General features: G+C 36.8%; 1 non-coding gene across 1 annotated transcript; it reads left to right on the forward strand.

Moving 5' to 3' along the window:
• Nucleotides 1-9,716: 9,716 nt before the first annotated feature.
• On the forward strand, nucleotides 9,717-9,822 carry LOC131150033 (small nucleolar RNA R71). Its single transcript, XR_009135419.1, has one exon. It is a non-coding gene; the product is annotated as a small nucleolar RNA R71 (small nucleolar RNA).
• Nucleotides 9,823-10,353: the final 531 nt, after the last annotated feature.

Raw genomic sequence — 10,353 nt, forward strand, 5'->3', positions numbered from 1 at the left:
ATACTTATGTGAACAAGAGTGACTTTAAATGAAAATCAGGACCTAAAATGACCATTGAAAGTCGACTAAACCAGTCTAGTTATACTATACTGGATTGACCGAACCATTTTTTACTAAGGAGATTAAGCCTCAGTCGACCAAACTTGTACAGTATAAATGATACAGTCGACCGCACTGTACGAAAGTCAACATTTTGACTTCGTACGGTTGGCTGTCCAGTTTTGAACACAGTGTCCTCGGACGATCTAATCGCCACATGCCTGACACCCCGTACACTCGGTTGACCATATTTGTAGTTCTTTTTGGCCACGATTGACCGAACTATTTGAGTAGTAGACCGAACTCTTTGTTGGTCGACCGAACCTCGAACGGGTCAAAATCGCTCGAATACGGTTGACCATATTCTCAATTGAAAAACACCATGGTCGACTGAAGCTCCTAAAATTGTCGACCAAACCCTCACTACGGTCGACCGAAACTCTTGGGTTGCTCAATTTTTACTGAGGTTAAACAGGGGTTATTTTTTATTAACCATACTTAACCTTTTTCAAAAATACCGAATGAGTCCTGAACGGTTATATTTTTTGGAGTATTTATAAATACTCCCTTATTTGGTTTGATTAGCACTGAATATAAAGCATCATTAGCAAAAAAATCCTCTGAATTTACAAATACTCATTTTTCATATACAAACCTAAAAATCCCACCCCTGTACATTCATCTTGCTAAATCTCTTTGTTAGAGTTTCTTGAAATCATTCATAAGCTTACACTCTCACTTACTTTGATTGAGATTGATTTTATTGAGAGTAAGCTTGAGTTTTCCCTTGTGATTTTATTCATAAGTCTTCTTTGGGAAAACTCTCTAGGGCTTGCAAGTCTTGCATTTGTGTTGCAAGATTCAAGAGCTTGTATTGTGCTTTGGTGAAAAAAACATTTTTGACAAGCTAAAATCCAAATATCTCTAGTACTTATTTGAAAAATTACTTTTGAGATATTTGCTTGTGTTTTTCAGATTTTGAGTTTACAACTTGTGATTGGTATATACTTACATATCTTGGCTCAATGGTTTATTCACAAACTCTCTCACATACTAATTTCTATATTGACATTATCTTGAGAGTAGACATTTAATCTTCATTGAGCTTATAAATCCTATCATATTGAAGTGCATTGATTTTATTGGTACATATATGCTTATTGGAGATGTAGTAACCCGATTAAAATAAATAAATAAATAAATAAAGAGATATTTTGGAGAAGATATTTTGAGATATTTATATATAAATATCTTGGAGGAGATATTTATTTTAATTACTAAAAGGCTAAGTTAGGTTTTTCTTTATAAACTCTGATTCTCTCTCTCTCTCTCTCTCTCTCTCTCTCTCTCTCTCTCTCTCTCTCTCTCTCTCTCTCTCTCTCTCTCTCTCTAAGATTTTCGAGCCGTGTTTTACTAGAATCGACGATCCGATGTCACTATGTGGATCAGGGAAGTAATCTCTATAGGTTCTGCGAATCAAAATTTCATTTCGGAGATTTCCGAGTTTTTCTCAAAAATCGAGGTAAGGGTCGATTTTTGCTTTTGGTTTGGTATATTTGTAGTATAAGAGATTATATTGAAGTGTTGTTCTTCGAGTATTAGGTTTTGGGGTTTTTGTACCGCTGTTTTGAACCTTTTAGGTTTGGGATTTGAAAAGCTAGGGCCTGAGTTCCGAGTCGTTTTGGACTCCGATTCACATGCAAGTAAGGGGGTTATGTTAATACAATGATTTATACGACATGAATCGATTGAAATGTTGAAATAACTTTTAGATATCGAGTTACGGCGGTTTTAGGATTTTCGGGTTTCGATTCAGTAAATCGGCTTTATTTTCAAAACCAACTGGTCAAATTCAAATGTTATATTTTTAGAATATTGTACTTGCCATTCTGGACCTTTTCACCGATTGGAAATGTTGTTTTCATTGTTTAAAACCCGTATTGTGATATTAATTGTTTATATTTACTTTCAGGTTATTTTCGAATGTGGAAAACTGTGTGGTAGGTATTGATGTTGTGAAATACTGGAACTATTGTGAAAATGCAGGAAGTTTATTTGACGGTTACGGGCCAGATTTCACGTAATGATGCATTTTGTGAAATGTTTTCAAAAGAGTGTTTAAATTGCTTAAATTGCACGATGTGCTTTAGGAACCCTGGGGACTGATAGTGTAGGCACAAATCCATTGCCAGTAAGGGCACCATACATTTGATATATATAAACCCAGGCTGTATTGAGATAGTAGGGGCGGTCTTAGTGTGAGTTTGCCTCTTGATCGTGTACCTAGGCTGTATTGAGACAGTAGGGGCAATCAACCCTGATTATGGGGATTTATACATGGTATAGAGTTTGGCGGCGAGTCCTATCCTGCATATCTATACATTCATGTAATTGTTGTTATATACTATGGGGTTGTTCATATGATGAAAATGGGCTATGTATTTTACAATTATGGAAATGATGATTATATATGTTTATGTTTCTATTAAACACTTAAAGCATGTTGGCCACACACTGTTATTAGCTTAATCGTCCTTTACTGAGAGATGTCTCACCTTATCATACAAACTATCTTTTCAGATCCTTATCGAGGTTAAGATTAGCAAGGACTGGGGAGGGTTGCGATCTATTTTTGAGTGAGCATCTTCAAAAGCTCGATTTTGTAGCTTATGTTATAGGTTTTCAGAATTTGTAAAATGTTGTAAGACTCAAGGATGTGTCAAGTATCATACAGTATTGTATATGGATGTTGGAATAGCTGTATGTATCTATCAGGCAGTTAGAACTCTCGTAATAGTTTGATGGATGTTTATGTTTTTCGCTACATATGTATCTGTTAAGAAGTATATCAGGTACACAGACGTCACTACAGTAACACCTGGGCCGTAAGTTGGGACTAGGGTGTTATAGGAGAAGCACGTATATTGTACATGAAAATTTATATTTGATTATCTATTGTATTCAAGGCATAGCCTGAGGGGGCGTTAATTTAGCCCGTTAAGGATTTGTTGTAAAGGTTGAGGTCAACCCTGGGAATTTGACCTGGTGTTGTATTCGGTACTGCTCCACCCGTTAAGTGAGCAATAATGGTAATCCTCGGGCTTGTGAGCTGAGACAAGGACGTAGGCAGTATTGGTCAAACGTCGATAACATTTCTTGTGTCTACTTTTAATTTCTGCATTTTAAATTTCAGCACTTGAATGTTTGTGTTTAATTGTTTAAATATTTGATTGGATTTATGATTATATAGAAGACCCTAGGTTTGTGCAATACTATTTAAGGAATCTAAATTGACTCAGGAGAAAGTTTAAATTTCCAATTCACCCCTCTCTTGAGAATACACCAACTCCAATATAATCGTATATATTTGAGTATAAACAGGAGAAATATTGAGGTATGTGTAATGTGTATCACTCGTTACACCCAGGATACCAGTGGACACTTATAGAATTGTTGTTTTGACTCGGCCTAACTGGTATATCCTAAAGAACACTCAAAAAAGGATGAGTTCACTCGTCATATGTGAGGAGTGTCATGATCAAACATCCCACATATTGCAAGGTACAACGCTAAATATACGGAATGGGCTAATCTGAAAAGGATCTAGCCTATTTGTGAGGTGTCGGGTCTTTCACCCTAGCATCATCTCACCTACTCGCCATATCCAACGAAGACCACCCTAGATTAACTTATTCACAAACCAGACGTGAATACATCTGAGACATTAGATGATTGAAGAGTCTTCATATATGGAGAACATGTGTTGCATCTCTGACTTTTTGTTATATTTGTGTGGAGCAGGTATTAACCTTTCACTTCCTTCATGTGCATTTCTATTTTTACTTTTTCTTTCTTCTACTCATTCTTCAATTTCTGTCTTTTCATGGTCAATTAGGACAATCATAACACTTATTTTGTTGTCTTCATACCACCTATGTGATTTAAGTTCGAATAGTAGTCCATGAACTAAGTCTATTTCTAGGGGTGGCTCAGCCCTTACATCTTGAGTAGGCTTCAAGACTTTGGTTTCTATCTCCCTTACTAGATGTCACCTCTAGGCTAGTAAGTCAAAAACCAAGACTAGTGTGCAAAGAATTGTCGAGAAGAAAAGAAAACTGAGTTTCATGAACATTGATTTGATGTTAATACTCAAAAGAATGATAAATAGCTCAAGAATACCTCACAAGGTGTCATAGTCGCCACAGTTGTTCTCTCAGTGCTCGCAAGGAACCCTAAGTGCAACGAATCACGTGAATGTGTATAGTCAACCTTATGAGATACCATGTAAATACAAGAGTTTATATAGCCAGATTAACAAGAATGAACTACCGGTTAATCTTCATGAAATTACAAAGCCATATAAAGAGAAACTACACATAAATACCTCGATTGTGTAACTCATAGGTTATATGCAAGTATGTGAAAGCTATAAGTCAATGTTAATCATGACATAATCATCGATCTTCAATAATTTTTTTTAATAATAAAAACTCAGCAAGTGGAAGGCACAGTGTCACTGCAAATTCTCAGCCCTCAATTAAAGTGGAACATTGTCCTCAATGTGAAGGCATAGGGGAAAAAGAAAAACTGTGCATAGGGGAAACAAGTTAATAGAAAAAACACAGAAAATCACTACCAACTTATGCAACAGAAAAAGAAAATAAAATTGCAAATAAAGAAATAAATAAAACAAAAAAAAAAAAGTAGTAAGCGAGAAAGGTCAGAAAACTCCCCTAAGGCCTTGTAGAAGTAAGACCTTTTTCATTTGGATCAAAGGTAGTCATGAAAGGCTTGAGCTGTTGTCCATTGACCGTGAAGCCATTACCATTCTTTGGATCCACAATGTCTACTGCGTCGTGAGGGTGAACGTGTTTAACGATGTATGGGCCACCCCATCGGGACTTTAGCTTCCTAGGAAATAGATGTAATATGGAGTCGTAGAGAAGAACTTTCTGATTCAGGAAAAGATGTTTATCTATGATTTTTCTGTCATGTAGAAGCTTCATTCGTTCCTTCTCTAAGCGAGCATTGTCATAGGCTTCCCTCCTGGATTCTTCAAGCTCACATAACTGCAACTCTCTCAAACCTTTGGCATCATCAAGTGAAAAAGTAATCTGTTTAATAACCCATAATGCACGATGTTGAATCTCAACAGGTAAATGACATGCCTTACCATAAACTAACCTATAGGGAGACATCCCTAAATTTGTCTTGAAAGTAGTTTGGTAGGCCCATAGTGCATCAACCAGCTTTTATAACCAATCTTTTCAATTAGGACAAACCATTTTCTCAAGTACGATCTTGATCTCTCTATTGGCTAGCTAAGCTTGACCATTAGTTTGAGGGTGGTATGGAGCAGAGATCTCATGGGTAACTCTATATTTTTACATTAGTTTTTCAAACAGTTGTTACAAAAGTGCAACTCGCCATCACTAATGATCACTTTGGGCATGCCAAAATGTGCAAATAACTCTTTGAGAAACCAGATGACGACCTTGTGGTCATTTGTCCTACAAGGTATAGCTTCCACCAATTTTGAAACATGATCCATGGCCACTAGAATATAAGAATTTCCAAAAGATTTTGGGAACGGTCCCATAAAGTCAATTCCCCAATAATAAAAAATCTCAAGAGTCAAAATGGGAGACATAGGCATCTCATTCTTTGCTGTGATTTACCATAGTTTCTGACAGGCCTCACAAGTTTTACAAAAAATTTCAACGTCTTTGAACATAGTAGGCCAGTAGGGTCCACTTTGATAAATTTTTAAAACAGTTTCTTTGCAGCAAAGTAGCCTCCACACGTTCCACTATGAGAAAAATACATCACAAAAGTGAATTCATCATCAGAAACACATCTACAAACCAACTAAGTAGAGCAGTATTTAAACAGATATGGGTTGTCAAAATAATAATGTTGTATCTCTGCAAGGAACTTACGCTTATCCTGAGTTAGCCAATGTTCTGGCATTTGGTCGGTGACAAGGTAGTTCACAATATCAAAAAATCACAGAGCGGGTGACACTACAAAAAAACGCTTATTAGGAAAATCATCATTTAAGGGAGAAAAAGATACAAACACATCACATAGCTACAAACGAGAGAGATTGTCAGCTACAACATTTTCAGCTCCCTTTTTATCTCGAATGGTGGTGTCAAATTCCTGAAGAAGTAGAATCCATCTGATTAACCTGGGTTTAGCATCCTTCTTTGCCAATAAATATTTCAAAGTATAATGATGAATAAAAATAATGACATGTGATCCAATGACATAAGAACTATATTTTCTAAAGCAAACACATCATCTAACAATTCCTTCTCAGTGGTGGTATAATTTTTCTGAGCATCATTTAAAGTACGACTCGCATCATAGATGACAGATGGCTTGTTATCAACTCTTTGACCCAGAATGGCACCAAGAGCGGAGTCACTAGCATCAGTCATGATTTCAAATGGCAAGTCGCATCAAGGAGGTTGCATAATGGGTGCAATAGTCAAATGTTTCTTTAGTGTTTCAAAAGCCCATTGACATTCATCAGTCCACAAAAATTTAGTCTCATTTTGCAATAAAGTACATAGTAGTTTAGCAATACTACTAAAGCCTTGAATGAAATGCCTATAGAAGCTGGTATGAACAAGCAAAAAATGAATATCCCTAACTGTCTTAGGGATAGGTAATTGGGAAATCAGCTCTACCTTGGTCCTGTCAACCTCTATACCACACTCAGAAACCAAACGACTAAGTACTAACTTATTATAAATTGACACTTCTCCTAATTCAAAAGCAAATTCTTTTCTTCACATCTTTTTAGAATAGCAGTCAAATTTTTCAGACAAATATCAAAAGACTTACCAAACACGGAAAAGTCATCCATGAAAACTTCACACATATTATTTAACATATCAGAGAAAATACCCATCATGCAGCACTGGAAAGTAGCAGGTGCATTGCATAAACCGAATGACATTCTGCGAAAGGCGAAAGTACCAAAGGGACAAGTGAAGGTAGTGTTCTCTTGATCCTCAGGTGCTACAACAATTTGATAATAACCATAAAATCCATCCAAGAAATAATTAAAGGAATTACCAGCTACTTTTTCGAGTATCTGATCTATGAAGGGTAATGGGAAGTGATTTTTTTGGCTAACCAAATTCAATTTAAGATAATCAATGCACATTCTCTAGCCCGTTACTTTAATAGATGGGATCAACTCTCCATTAGCATTTTCAATGACAGTAAAACCAGATTTTTTTGGAACTACCCATGTCAGGCTTACCCACTTGCTGTCGAAGATCGGATAGATGATGGTAGCAGCTAATCATTTCAGCACTTCTTTCTTTACCTTCTCCTTCATGGTTGGATTCAATCTCTAGTGCGCATCACGAACTGGTCTAGCATCTCCTTCCAAGAAGATTTTGTGAGTACAGATTGAAGGGTCGATACCCTTGATGTCTGTAATGGTCCATCCTATCGCTCCTCGATGCTTTCTTAGTACTTGTAATAACTCAGTTTCTTGTTTAAGAGTAAGGTGAGAAGAGATTACCACCGGGAATGTGCACTTTGCTAGACCCAAGAAAACATACTTTAGCTCTTCAAGTAATGGTTTCAGCTCAAGTGTCGGGACTTCTTCTTCTGATGACTTCATAGCTTCTAGTAGGTCAATATCTTTAAAAGTTGGCTTACACCAACTACTCATGTAACTCGCATCCAACAAGCAAAGGGAACCATCTATCTTTTTGAACGACCTCTAATTATGAAAATTCTCTAATTAAGGGAGTTTTTTCATCAAATACCTCAAGCTATTCAGAAGAATCATTTTCAAATGCACCATCAATATCAAGTACTAACAACAGCTCTAAAATATCAAAATCATCTATTACATCAACTGCATGTGCTTCTGCATCATCACACCCACTTGACAACTTGTAAGCATTGAACACATTCATCTCCAATGTCATATTTCCGAATGTGAGCTTAAGTACTCCGCTTCGACAATTAATCAAGGCATTAGAAGTAGCAAGGAATGGTTGCCTAAGAATAACAAGGGCCAGGTCTATGGTGGAGGTAGGCTGCTGCATGTCCAAAAGAACAAAGTCCACTAGGTAGTAAAATTTGTCAACTTGAACCAACATATCTTCAACAATGCCTTGTGGAACTTTTACTGATCTTTCTACCAACTGTAGCATTATGGATGTTTTCTTTAGCTCACCTAAACCCAACTGCTCATATATCGAAAATGGGAGCAAGTTCATACTATTACCCAAATCAAGTAAAGCTCTTATGATACGAGATTCACCAATCATGATAGAAATAGTGGGAGAACCAGGATCTCTGAGTTTTTGAGGAATCTGACATAATATCAATGCATTGACTTGCAGTCAAGAAAGCCTTCTTTTGTACATTCAATTTTCTTTTCACTGTGCATAGATCTTTTAGAAATTTTGCATATGCAGGAACTTGCTGTGTGACATCCGAAAGCGGAATATTAATCTTCACTTGCTTGAAGATTTCTTGAATCTCAGTGTGATACTTATTCTTCTGACCAGATGTCAACCTCTGAGGATAAGGTACCATAAGTTGATAATCCTTAATAGTCTCATCCTCCTTATTACTCGACTTCTTTGGATCTGAGCTTGCTTCATCTGATTTTTCTTTTGCCTCATCCGTCTCAGTCGCAACTTCAGGTGTTAAAGCAACTGTTTGTTGATCAATGGGTATTTCAAGATGGGAAACTTCTCTTCTGCTCCTCAAGGTAATGACGGCATTTTCTGACTCAAAAGAATCCCCTGAAACATTATGCATTGGTTGTTGTTGTTGTCGATACACCTAAGGATTAGGTTGAGGATGTGCTGGAAATTTTCCTTTTCTAAGGCATTCAATTGTATACTCATCTTATTAATAGTGCCTCGTAGCTCATTTATGGTTTAATTGTTATTCTGCATAAATTGTTGAAGAGTGTTCACTATCTATGCCACGCCATCATCAGAAGGTTTCTTTGATGGAATAGGAGCTAAATTAGGTTGGAATCTTGGAGGTGTGTAGCTCTAAGAGATCTGTTGCGGCTGATACTGCTATTGAGGAGCTACAACTGGATGATATAACAACTGCAGAGGTGGTGTATAAGATTGAGGAAGTTGCTGAAACTGTGAGGAAGATGGATCAGACTTATCATTCCTCTATGAGAAGTTCAAGTGATTCCTCCATCCCGGATTATAAGTGTTCGAGAATGGCTGATTTTGAGATTTGTTGACCCAATTTGCTGATTGCATTCAATTAGATCTACTCTCCTGCCATACTGGTAGAAACGAACAATCCTGAATTTTATGGTCAGGGGTCTCACAAATAGAACATAGCTCTACTGATTTCGCAGCTTTCACTTTCTCTCTTCCATAACCTCTAGTTTTTTAGACAAAGCAACAACAAAAGCACGTAGATTAGTCTCCTCTTTGACCTTGTATTTACCTCCACCACCAATTTCTTTGAGAGATTGTACTGCCATTGGTGCCCGATCATATTGTATGTTCCATTGTTGGGCACTTTCAACTAAGTAATCAAAGAATGATAAAGCCTCATCTAGTTCCTTGCTGAAGAACTCCCTGTCACATATAGTCTAGACTAATTGTTTACAATCAGGGGTAAGAGCGGTATAGAAATAGTTGACTAACCTCCAAGATTTGAATCCATGATGTGGACAGATATTCATCAGATCCTTAAACCTCTTCCAGCAAGCCTGGAAGGTCTCCTCACCTTTCTGCATGAATTGACTGATTTGCTCCTGTAGATACTGGGTTCTCTGAAAAGAAAAGAATTTGTGTAAAATCTCACGCTGCATTTCAGCACAACTATTAATAAAAGTGGTACGAACCAACTCAGAATTTGTCAAATGCTAATATGGACTCTCAGAATCCATCCCGTGAAATTGGGGTATCACACATAACATACCATGCTTAATTGTGAAGTTTGGTGCATCTTGTGGTAAAATAATGCAAGAAGGTGTAGAAGTGCATGTAAGCTGCAGAAAATCCTGAAGTGTACGTGGTGTAGGTGCAACCATAACTCCCTCAAAATTTTCTTCAAAAAGATCACTCAAATCAATTTCAGAATCACTCATGAAAGTAATGAGAGAACAATCCGATTATGTGCTCTGTGTATCACTACTGGTGCTAAGTGAAATTTTAGTCAGTCTATTCGAAAGATCTCTAACCCAAGGCATCAAATATCAATGCAAATAGTAGAAATTCACCAACACAGTAGCAAACAAGCATGATCAAATTTTTCAATTTTATTTTTTATTTTCTTTTTTTTAATTAAAAA

The sequence above is a fragment of the Malania oleifera genome, chromosome 2, assembly GCF_029873635.1.
Source record: "Malania oleifera isolate guangnan ecotype guangnan chromosome 2, ASM2987363v1, whole genome shotgun sequence".
Classification (NCBI taxonomy): Eukaryota; Viridiplantae; Streptophyta; class Magnoliopsida; order Santalales; family Ximeniaceae; genus Malania; species Malania oleifera.